Source organism: Oncorhynchus nerka, linkage group LG11 (genome assembly GCF_034236695.1).
Source record: "Oncorhynchus nerka isolate Pitt River linkage group LG11, Oner_Uvic_2.0, whole genome shotgun sequence".
In the NCBI taxonomy this organism is placed as follows: Eukaryota; Metazoa; Chordata; class Actinopteri; order Salmoniformes; family Salmonidae; genus Oncorhynchus; species Oncorhynchus nerka.
The window spans coordinates 28,312,955-28,325,884 of NC_088406.1; the positions used below are offsets into that span (position 1 = coordinate 28,312,955).

The 12,930-nt window shown below is 42.8% G+C and overlaps 1 protein-coding gene across 1 annotated transcript in view; it reads left to right on the top strand.

Annotated features, from left to right (window-relative positions):
* LOC115137751 (seizure protein 6-like) overlaps positions 1–12,930 on the top strand; it is a 161,902-nt gene that overhangs the window by 7,178 nt on the left and 141,794 nt on the right. The gene's annotated exons all lie outside the window — the stretch shown is intronic.

Below are 12,930 nucleotides of genomic sequence, written 5' to 3' on the forward strand. Positions count from 1 at the left end.
ATAACATCATGTGACACACAGTCAGTAAGAGACATAACATCATGTGACACACAGTCAGTAAGAGACATAACATCATGTGACACACAGTCAGTAAGAGACATAACATCATGTGACACAGTCAGTAAGAGACATAACATCATGTGACACACAGTCAGTAAGAGACATAACATCATGTGACACACAGTCAGTAAGAGACATAACATCATGTGACACACAGTCAGTAAGAGACATAACATCATGTGACACACAGTCAGTAAGAGACATAACATCATGTGACACACAGTCAGTAAGAGACATAACATCATGTGACACCCAGTCAGTAAGAGACATAACATCATGTGACACACAGTCAGTAAGAGACATAACATCATGTGACACAGTCAGTAAGAGACATAACATCATGTGACACAGTCAGTAAGAAACATAACATCATGTGACACACAGTCAGTAAGAGACATAACATCATGTAACACAGTCAGTAAGAAACATAACATCATGTGACACACAGTCAGTAAGAGACATAACATCATGTGACACAGTCAGTAAGAAACATAACATCATGTGACACACAGTCAGTAAGAGACATAACATCATGTGACACACAGTCAGTAAGAGACATAACATCATGTGACACAGTCAGTCAGTGAAGTCAGAAGAGACATAACATCATGTGACACACAGTCATCATGTGAAGTCAGTAAGAGACATAACATCATGTGACACACAGTCAGTAAGAGACATAACATCATGTGACACAGTCAGTAAGAAACATAACATCATGTGACACACAGTCAGTAAGAGACATAACATCATGTGACACACAGTCAGTAAGAGACATAACATCATGTGACACAGTCAGTAAGAGACATAACATCATGTGACACACAGTCAGTAAGAAACATAACATCATGTGACACACAGTCAGTAAGAGACATAACATCATGTGACACACAGTCAGTAAGAGACATAACATCATGTGACACACAGTCAGTAAGAGACATAACATCATGTGACACAGTCAGTAAGAAACATAACATCATGTGACACAGTCAGTAAGAGACATAACATCATGCTTGAATTGAAATCCACTAGATACGTTTCTGGAGCTGGACTATTTTATTTTTTAAATGTTCTTATTAAGATGAAGTTTGTTGTTTATTTTTTTCACACACTCCTCAGCTGCTGTGCTATTCCCTCCTCCCTCGCTACCTCATCCTTCCTCACCATGAAACCCGGTCAGTTTCAGCCTCCCTATCTCAGACCCGTGGCTCTATCGATCTGACCACTGAGGAGGAGAGCAAACATTAGCGCAGGGAATCAGTACCAACCCATTCGCTCCCTCTCCTCTCCCTCTCCTCTCATGGATTGGCACACTGTGTACACCTGGCTAATTGGGGCTGGCGTGTGGTGAGCATGCAGAGCTGAGGACCTCTCTGGAACCATTAGGCCCTTGGACAGCTCTCTTCTTCTTCTCCACGTCTGGTTCACACTGCCAACTACTGTCTGGATGGCTCTTCATCAAGATGGGCAAACAAGGATCAGGCCAGACCAGACCTGGAGGATATCAGAGCTGGCTGTGTGCTCAGGCAGCAGGTCAACACTTACACAGGCAGCAGGTCAACACTTACACAGGCAGCAGGTCAACACTTACACAGGTAGCATTCAACACTTACACAGGCAGCAGGTCAACACTTACACAGGTAGCATTCAACACTTACACAGGCAGCAGGTCAACACTTCCACAGGCAGCAGGTCAACACTTACACAGGTAGCAGGTCAACACTTACACAGGCAGCAGGTCAACACTTACACAGGCAGCAGGTCAACACTTACACAGGCAGCAGGTCAACACTTACACAGGCAGCGGGTCAACACTTACACAGGTAGCAGGTCAACACTTACACAGGCAGCAGGTCAACACTTACACAGGCAGCGGGTCAACACTTACACAGGTAGCAGGTCAACATTTACACAGGTAGCAGGTCAACACTTACACAGGCAGCAGGTCAACACTTACACAGGCAGCAGGTCAACACTTACACAGGTAGCATTCAACACTTACACAGGCAGCGGGTCAACACTTACACAGGCAGCAGGTCAACACTTACACAGGCAGCGGGTCAACACTTACACAGGCAGCAGGTCAACACTTACACAGGCAGCGGGTCAACACTTACACAGGCAGCGGGTCAACACTTACACAGGTAGCAGGTCAACACTTACACAGGTAGCAGGTCAACGCTTCCACAGGCAGCAGGTCAACGCTTCCACAGGCAGCAGGTCAACGCTTCCACAGGTAGCATTCAACACTTGCCTAACACTTTGTTTCTTCTCATCAGACATGTTTTGGACCTTCATGTTTTATGCAGGAGGGGTCAAGTAGATAGGGGTGACAGTGCTGTTTGTTTCTTCTTAGTTGGTCAACTCCAGTCATTTTTTTATTTACTATGTTGACTGTCCCCAAACCTTTTGGTGGAATATGGGCCCTCTACCACTTCTACTGTAATTGTAATTTCCTACCATCACACCCACTTCAAACTTGTCTTTTACCATAAAGTCTCTCAGTCCCAATAAAGGTCTGATTGATGTGTTGCATTGCCTCCTCCGTTCAGTCGCTTTTGCTCGACTCCAAAGAGTCAGCGATGTTGATGATGGTCGGTCGGTAACCCCTACACCATAACCCTCGACATTTAAAACGGATGTGCAAGCAGAGGGCTTCAACTTTGGCCTATGACTCCTTTCCTGTCTGCAGATCCTGCTGGCTCTACCAGCACATCCTTCCTCTTCAGGACATGGAGACACTTCTTCAAAAGTTGTGGGTCCTTGGTCAGCCGATGGTAGTTTACCAAGGGATTTGTTTGGGAGAGAATTCATACAGCCTGGCGCTATACAGTTCATGTTTTAATTACTACTTGTTGTTGCCATTTTCATTGTCTGCACCTAACCTCACTCTCTTTGAGTCACTCTCCACGAGGAAACTCAATACCACAGACAATTTGCTGATACCTGCCAGTGACACACTGGCGTCAGTGATGACCATGGCAATTTAAAATGGCGCTGACCATAGCTTAAATAAACCTTGTCGGCGATCAAAACACTAAATATAGAGATGATTTTATGTTAAATGCACATGTTTAGAATTAGTAGATTGAATACATCTCTTTGCTTAGATTGACTTCCTAGTGTTTCCATTCCCCTTTAAGGCAGTCCTCAGTCCTACTCAGTACAACTCAGACATCCATGGCTTACGTGTAGGACATCACATTGTGACTAACAGTAGGCCGAAACGCTAAAAGATTGTTAGTTAAAGCTGCTACTAGATAACAAGAGACCTTCCTCCCTCTCCATTCTTTCTTCTCTGAATGAGCATTTTTAATGAGCGTTATTAGGCAGCTCTGTTCATGCCATAGTGGAGTTGCATACAGCTCTGACAGACTTCAAATATAGATGATGTGGAACAGTTTGTGTAAAGTTCCAGTAGTGTTCTGTTGAGGTTATTGTCAGTAGCCCTCTGTTCATTGTCACATATGTACGTACTTTGTAGTCATGCTGTTTCACAGCTTTTGCTTATTAACAGTTAGCCAAGCCATTATGCTCTCCTTGATGTTGGTATGAAAGCAGAGACTGTCAGGCAAGCTGCTGTGATGAGATGTTGCCATATAAATACGAATAGAGACTCTTTCTCTCCCCCTTTTCGGTTTGCAAATACTGTATGTACATCACAGTTATGAAACATGTTTTTATTGTACATGGTTGTAAATGGTTTAGTGAAAGAAATGGTGAGTTTAAATGCATGCTTTGCGCCTGTGAATTTGATCCTTCGCAACTGATTTAGGGAACATAACACTGAGGTTGTGAATGAATGTTGGCCCTGAACTTTTTAAAGGATATTATTTTAGGAGAAATCACTCTGGGCTTATCAAGATTGGCATTGGCAATGATATAAGTAGAAGAGGAGCATAAACGTCCATTCTCCCGTGCATGTAGAGCAGAACGGTCTGTCTGCCGTTAATGAACTGACCATGTGACGCGACCCTGTCAGGTATCCTTGGAGCCCTAGTCTGCGGTAATAAAGATGAATAATGTAAATCCTCGGAAACGGCGGCAGATCCCATCGGAATGTATCAGCATCATCGTTATTTACCTTGTTGTCAGGTTGGCTGCAGCGCAGCACAGAGAGGGAAACAGATGGAGATGCATAATTAAGAAAAATGCTGCAGCTCAGGGTTTAGGTGGTAATCTTACGGCATACACTCTCAGCTCAGGTTGTATACAGAATAGTGGGGGTTTATACAGAGGCATTCATAGAGACACCTGAGACTGGACTTTTAGCCTGTTCATTGTGCATAGCTTACTTCATTTAGGTAATGTGAGGTATATTTCAATGGGTAAAGGTTATTCCTTTTCAAAGTTTACACAGAAGCCGGCACTGCTAGTTAGGTTGGGAACACTGTGCTGTGATACATTCCACGTCAATAATAGTTGAATTTCAAACCAGTTGTTTTCATAGGCATTTCTGAAAGTCAATAAATAGGGATTATTTAGCCAGGGTGCAGGACAAATTAACTCTGCAGGGAAAATGCTATGTCTCGAGTGGCTAGAGGATGTGAGTAAGCCTCCCCCACCCCCACCCCCACACACACACAGAGAGAGAGAGAGAGAGAGAGAGAGAGAGAGAGAGAGAGAGAGAGAGAGAGAGAGAGAGAGAGAGAGACCTACTACAGGGACAGCCACCTGCATTGATCCACAGAGCACCGAGTTCTATTCCTATGTTGAAAAGCACAGGCTGTGTTCTCTCCGCATAGAGACTGAAGCAGCCTTTTCAATCAATCTTCCATTTTCTCTGCACCACCTAGACATAGATGGATGAGGAAGGCAAATGAAACACACTTAGTTCAACCCCAAAACACTTATTTATTTAGAAATGAGGGTATTTGGGGATATTTATATTGCTAAAGCAGCCAGGGAGGCCTGAGGGACTGTACATGGTTCTTGAGAAGATCTGCAGAGAAGAATGGGAGAAACTTCCCAAATACAGGTGTGCCAAGCTTGTAGCGTCATACCCAAGGAGACTCAAGGCTGTAATCGCTGCCAAAGGTGCTTCAAACAAAGTACTGAGTAAAGGGTCTGAATACTTATGTAATATTATGAAATATTATATAATATGTGATATTTCAGTTTGCAATTTGCAAAAATATATAAAAACCTGTTTTGGCTTTGTCATTATGGGATATTGTATGTAGATTGATGAGTTAAAAAAAATTAAATCCATTGAAGAATAAGGCTGTAACGTAACAAAATTTGGAAAGAGTCAAGGGGTCTGAATACTTTCGGAATGTACTGTACACATCCATCCCATAGGAGACAGCTACTGGCATACAATATGCGAGATAGATATTGATTATTTAGCACGGGACAAATTGCTGTGCCCCTGTTAACCTCAGATTTCTGGATGTCTCTGTGAAGCCTGTATTTCAGAAAACTGCTCACCCAAAAGAAGTGCTATATTTCCTCCAGCTCAGTCACCATCAATGTGAAAAAAACATTTCCTTTGATGTGACAAGCCATTTCAAAGCACACAAGTTGCTATTGGGGAATTCAGTGGCTTGCAAAAGTATTCACCCCCTTGGCATTTTTCCTATTTTGTTGCCTTACAACCTGGAATTCAAATATATATTTTTTTTGTGGGGTTTGTATCATTTGACTTACACAACATTACCACTTTGAAGATGCAAAATAATTTTTATTGTGAAACAAAAAAACGAAAACTTGAGCGTGCATAAATATTAACCCCACCCAAGTCAATACTTTGTTGTGCCACCTTTTGCAGAAATTACAGCTGCAAGTCTCTTGGGATATGTCTCTATAAGCCTGGCACATCTAGCGACTGGGATTTTTGCCCATTTTCAAGGAAAAACTGCTCCAATTCCTTCAAGTTGGATGGGTTCTGCTGGTGTACAGCAACCTTTAAGTCATACCACAGATTCTCAATTGGATTGAGGTCTGGGCTTTGACTAGGCCATTCCAAGACATTTCCGTGTTTCCCCTTAAATCACTCGAGTGTTGCTTTAGCAGTATGCTTAGGGTCATTGTCCTGCAGTCTCAAATCTCTGGAAGACTGAAACAGGTTTACCTCAAGAATTTCCCGGTATTTAGTGCCATCCATCATTCCTTCAATTCTGACCAGTTTCCCAGTCCCTGCTGATGGAAAAACATCTTTGGTGGGCGGCCCTCTCTTGGCAGATTTGTTGTGGTGCCATATTCTTTAAATTTTTTAATAATGGTTTTAATGGTGCTCTGTGGGATGTTCAAAGTTTCAGATTTTTTTTTATAACCCAACCCTGATCTGAACTTCTTCACAACTTTGTCCCTGATCTGTTTGGAGAGATCCTTGGTCTTCATGGTGCCGCTTGCTTGGTGGTTCCCCTTGCTTAGTGGTGTTGCAGACAATGGGGCCTTTCAGAACAGGTGTGTACATACTGAGATCATGTGACAGATCATGTGACACTTAGATTGCACACTTTATTTAACTAATTATGTGTCTTCTGAAGGTAAATGGTTGCACCAGATCTTTTTTAGGGGCTTTGAAAAAGATTTTTTTGACTATTTTGTGTATATCCATTGCATGAAATCCAAATAAAAATCAATTTAAATTAGGTTGTAATGCAACGAAATAGGAAAAACGCCAAGGGGGATGAATACTTTTTGCAAGGCACTGTATAATCATCAAAGCACACGACCATCCATTTGAGATAATATCTCTGAATAAAATACACAAATCAATCTGTGGTTAAAAGGCAAAGGCAGAAACTATCAGTGCTCTGGGTCTTTAGGACCAATGGAGCTTGCCACCCTTGATCAAAACATCTAACATGACTGTTAGATCTATTAGAATACACAGTTTGAAAATTAAATAAAAGCTAACAGAATCCTTCTTCCTCTTCTGATCCTGAACGTCTCTCATCTCCTCTCTGAGTGTAATCACGCCATTCAGTTGACCCAGGGATCTCCTCTGGAAACTCAGGGTCTGAACTGTACAGCTCCCAGGGAAATTGTCCAGCTGCTCACTGCAGCCCTGCAACCCTGCCCGCGGTGGAACCTCAATTAAACAACATGTCCATCCTCAACCCCCAGCATGCTCCATTGTGTCATGGCCACAATCTACTGCCACCGCAGCGAGTTGACCGTACTGCAACTGTCCCTAACCTCTGTCAGAAAAGATTGGAGGCGTGTACGAGGGCCTTCTGTACTCTGATTTAAAGGGTTCTTGAGTGGAAAAGGTGGAGAGCTTTGGATAGATCGGTCCTCTTGAGTCAAGGCCATGGTTATCGATCTTGACTAGGTCCACTGCATTCGTTGTGCAGAGTCATGGTTTAGCAAGTCACACAGTGAGTCAAGCATGCATGTGTGGCTGTCAGGAAACTCTCCTATCCAATCAGTCAACTTTTCTGTTAACTTTGATGCTGGTAATATCTTATTCAATGTTGGAATGCATTTCTTTTTACTCCCGTAGCTCATGGAAGTGGGTTGACCAGAACATTTAGATTTAGGTACTTGAAATTAGTGCTTGAAATGTTATTCTAGTGCACAGTCATTTCCCAATAGAATATGCAGCTTCATCTGTCAGTGTTTCATTTGTTTTGTGGTGATGGTGGCCCCCACCGTGCACCCTGTGATTAAAAGGCAATCTGATCCTCAAACTTACAACATCATCCAAACTTTATTGACAGGTTTAATTGCCAAATCTGATTGCTTGGACTTTAGTCCCCATGACAACACACCTGGGCACAATCGGGCACAGTTATCCTCCTTGGCAAATGAAGTTAAATCACTGTGGGTGGATACTATTGTTCAGAGGGATAGAAACACCTTCGAAATGACTGACAGGCACCCCAATGCCATGGAGAGAATGAAATAAGGGTGTTATTGCTCTAAGGACAAGTCCAATAAAATGATTTACATTTACATTTAAGTCATTTATTTATCCAGAGCACTTACAAATTGATTCATGACCTCCAGTGGAACAGTGTGCATCTAAATCTTTTCAGGGGAGGGGGTGAGAGGGATTAGGTATTCATTTTCAGGTGAAATTGACTTTCTTTGTTCCACCATAACCTTTTTGACCAACGTGGTAGGGAGGCGAGCAGGCCAGAGGTGGATAAACGCAGTGCCCTTGTTTGGGTGTAGGGCCTGATCAGAGCCTGATGATGATATTTGTCAATTGCACTGAATGCAACTGGTGTAGACATTAGTGAAATGCTTTCTACCTAACCTTTTCCAACGATGCAGTAAAATATATATATATATATATATATATATATATATATATATATACACACACAGTACTGTGCAAATGATTAGGCAGGTGTGAAAAAATGCTGTAAAGTAAGAATGCTTTCAAAAATAGAATGCGTTCAAAATGAATAGATTATATATATCAATTAACTAAATGAAGAGATTATATATATCAATTAACTAAATGAATAGATTATTTATATCAATTAACAAAATGAAAAGTGAGTGGACAGAAGAAAAATCTACATCAATTCAATATTTGGTATGACCACCCTTTGCCTTTGAAACAGCATCAATTCTTCTAGGTACATTTGCACACAGTTTTTGAAGGAACTCGGCAGGTAGGTTGGCCCAAACATCTTGGAGAACTAACCACAGTTCTTCTGTGGATTTAGGCAGCCTCAGGTGCTTCTCTCTCTTCATGTAATCCCAGACAGACTCGATATTGTTGAGATCAGGGCTCTGTGGGGGCCATACCATCACTTCCAGGACTCCTTGTTCTTCTTTACTCGTAAGATAGTACTTAAACACTTTCGCTGTATTTTTGGGGTTGTTGTGATGCTGCAGAATACATTTGGGGCCAATCAGATGCCTCCCTGATGGTATTGCATGAAGGATAAGTATCTGCCTGTACTTCTCAGCATTGAGGAGACCATTAATTCTGACCAAATCCCCAACTCCATTTGCAGACATGCAGCCCCATACTTGCAAGGAACCTCCACCATGCTTCATTGTTGAACCTCCACCATGCTTCACTGTTGAACCTCCACCATGCTTCACTGTTGAACCTCCACCATGCTTCACTGTTGAACATCCACCATGCATCTCTGTTGAACCTCCACCATGCTTCACTGTTGAACCTCCACCAAGCTTCACTGTTGAACCTCCACCATGCTTCACTGTTGAACATCCACCATGCATCTCTGTTGCCTGCAGACACTCATTCGTGTACCGCTCTCCAGCCCTTCGGTGAACAAACTGCCTTCTGCTACAGCCAAATATTTCAGATTTTGGCTCATCAGTCCAGAGCAACTGCTGCCATTTTTCTGCACCCCAGTTCCTGTGTTTTGGTGGTCCTGTTTGATCTTGTTTCCACGTCGGAGGTATGTTTTTTTGGCCTTAAGTCTTCCATGAAGGCCACTTCTGACCAGACTTCTCCGGACAGTAGATGACTGTACCAGGGTCCCACTGTTTTCTGCCAATTCTGAGCTGATGGCACTGCTGGACGTCTTCCGATTGCGAAGGGAAGTAAGCATGATGTGTCTCATCTGCTGCAGTAAGTTTCCTTGGCCGACCACTGCGTCTACGGTCCTCAACGTTGACCGTTTCTTTGTGTTTCTTCAAAAGAGCTTGGACATCTGGAAACCCCTGTCTGCCTTGACATGTCTGCCTGTTAGCTGAGTTTGGCTGTTTCTCACCCAGTTTTATTCCTTTATTATCTTTATGTTTGAAGCCTGAAATGTGGTAAAAGGTCGCAAAGTTCAAGGGGGCCGAATACTTTCGCAAGGCACTGTACATATTGAATTGATGATCATTAGCACCTGTTTGGTATAATTGTTTAACATACACCTGACTATATGTCTACAAATTCTTTTGACTTTGTGCAAGTGTACCTAGAAGAATTGATGCTGTTTTGAAGACAAAGGGGGGTCACACCAAATATGGATTTGATTTAGATGTTTCTTCTGTTCACTCACTTTGCATTTAATTCATTATTAATTCATAATCTATTAATGTCTATTTTTGAAAGTATTGTTTCTTTACAGCATTTTTTCACACCTGCCTAAAACATTTGCACAGTACTGTATATTTTTAATAGTAACTGACACGAGGAATAAAATAAAGAATGGAGCTATATACAGGCAGTAGCAGTACCAGATCAACTTTAGAACTGAAATGAAGATTAAACCTTTGTAGTTATCCACGTTTGCACTGGTCCGGCTGAATAGAGGACGTTTCAATGAAATGTGTTGTTGCCAAGTGACTCTGTGTCTCATCCGTCAGCCTTATTTAATTTAGTGTGGAATTAATAACAGTCTTGCTTTAAACCTGTGCATCAGCCCTTGGAAAAAGGCACATTTTCATTAATGAGCGAAGGGCTATAGCAATCTCCCTGTGAAGAATAAAGCAGGAGCCCTTTGTAAGGAAGGACAGGGGGAGAATCGAAAAGGAAAAAAAGAGAGTGGAATGTTTGAAGGAGAAGCGTTCCAGCCACTCTCCTCAGGAATTGCTACATTTCATCCATGTAATTGTCCTTGGTTCCGTTTGTTGTTGTGGGGATGGAGGACTGTGACACGCACGCACAGACAAGCGTTTAGATTTCAAAAACAGCCCTGCCTTTGACCTCCCTCCAACCCACTCTGGGAGCAGGCAGATTACATTGATAGTGTTGTATAGCTTTCCTTGATTTGCTTTAATTCACAATATGTCCCTCATCTGTGTTTTACTGGGCGCACTGAACGCTGTCTAGGGACTACAGTGGTGGACCAGGGTCCTCAGCAACAACACAGCCTGGCTTCAGCTCAATTACCCACAGTTAATTAACAGTCCTCCCACGCCAGTCAGAGCTGTCACTCTGCTGTTGGAACCACTGTGAACACAAATGACGAATACACTGTTTATGGTCTGTACTGGATGAATGTTTAGGACTTACTATGGATGTGGGATTTTTTAAAGCATAATATTTCTGGACTATTGAACATAATCGATTTGAGGCATTTGTGTGCATCAGTGTACATTAGGCTGTAAATTAAATTAGAAACTGTATGTCTGAGGCATACCTAGTTGGTGAGTTTAAGGTCTGTAGGTAATGTATTGATTTAAAAAGTAAGCATATAAAGCCATCCTTTTCCCCTTCATATTTTCCCTTCTTTCCTTTTCATGTGTGGTATCTGGCCCTCTCTCTCCTCTCATCTGCCTCTATTACATGACCTCCTCACCTCTCTCTCCTCTCATCTGCCTCTATTACATGACCTCCTCACCTCTCTCTCCTCTCATCTGCCTCTATTACATGACCTCCTCACCTCTCTCTCCTCTCATCTGCCTCTATTACATTACCTCCTCACCTCTCTCTTCTCCTCTCCTCTGCCTCCATTACATGACCTCCTCATCCCTCTCTCCTCTCATCTGCCTCCATTATATGACCTCATCACTTCTCTCTCCTCTCATCTGCCTCCATTACATGACCTCCTCACTTCTCTCTCCTCTCATCTGGCTCCATTACATGACCTCCTCATCCCTCTCGCCTCTTGTTTGGCTCCATTACATGACCTCCTCACCTCTCTCTCCTCTCCTCTGCCTCCATTACATGACCTCCTCACCTCTCTCTCCTCTCATCTGCCTCCATTACATGACCTCCTCACCACTCTCTCCTCTCCTCTTTTCTGTCTCCATTTCATGACCTCCTCATCCCTCTCTCCTCTTGTTTGGCTCCATTACATGACCTGCTCACCTCTCTCTCATCTGCCTCCATTACATGACCTTCTCACTTCTCTCTCCTCTGCCTCATTACATGATCTCCTCACCTCTCTCTCCTCTCCTCTGCCTCTATTACATAACCTCCTCACCTCTCTCACCTCTCCTCTGTCTTCATTACATGACCACCTCATCCCTCTCTCCTCTCCTCTGCCTCCATTACATAACCTCCTCACCACTCTCTCTTCTCCACTTCTCTGTCTCCATTACATGACCTCCTCATCCCTCTCTCCTCTTGTTTGGCTCCATTACATGACCTCCTCATCCCTCTCTCCTCTCATCTGCCTCCATTACATAACCTCTTCACCACTCTCTCTTCTCCTCTTCTCTGTCTCCATTACATGACCTCCTCATCCCTCTCTCTTCTCGTTTGGCTCCATTACATGACCTCCTCACCTCTCTCATCTGCCTCCATTACATGACCTCTCACCTCTCTCTCCAGCCTTGATAGAAGATAATCTAGAAGGAAAGGGAATTTGGAGCAGCATTAACTGTGGTTTGACCTCTGACCCTACTCCATGATGTTAAACATTCTACAGTAAAGTGCTGTTGCTGTCCAACACACACACACACACACACACACACACACACACACACACACACACACACACACACACACACACACACACACACACACACACACACACACACACACACACACACACACACACACACACACACACACACAAATAACCCTGGGAAGTTCTTCACCTGCAACTAACCCTGGGAAGTTCTTCACCTGCTGACCTCAAACAGAGACAGGGATTATCCCAGTCTGTGGGAGGAATGCCAGAGCAGAGAAACAAACTGCCCTTGCTGTAAAACTTTGTGATGGTGATGTGGAAATTCTCGGTATACATATACCGAAATAAATAAATAATCTCATTTCCAATAGATTTTTATAGAAAGTTATCTAAAATAGGTAAGATATTGCTACCATGGAAAGGTAAATACCTGTCTATTTGTGGAAAAATCCCCCTGATTATTAACTCTTTAGTCATATCAAAGTTGACCTATTTGCTTATGGTCTTGCCTACACCAAAATTAAACGGGCCTATTTATACAATGAATATGAATTCGGAGGGCAGAAATGATTAAATATTAAAGCATTAAACCTCTCACCTCTCACTTCAGTTATACAAAAGTTATATTTAAATCCGA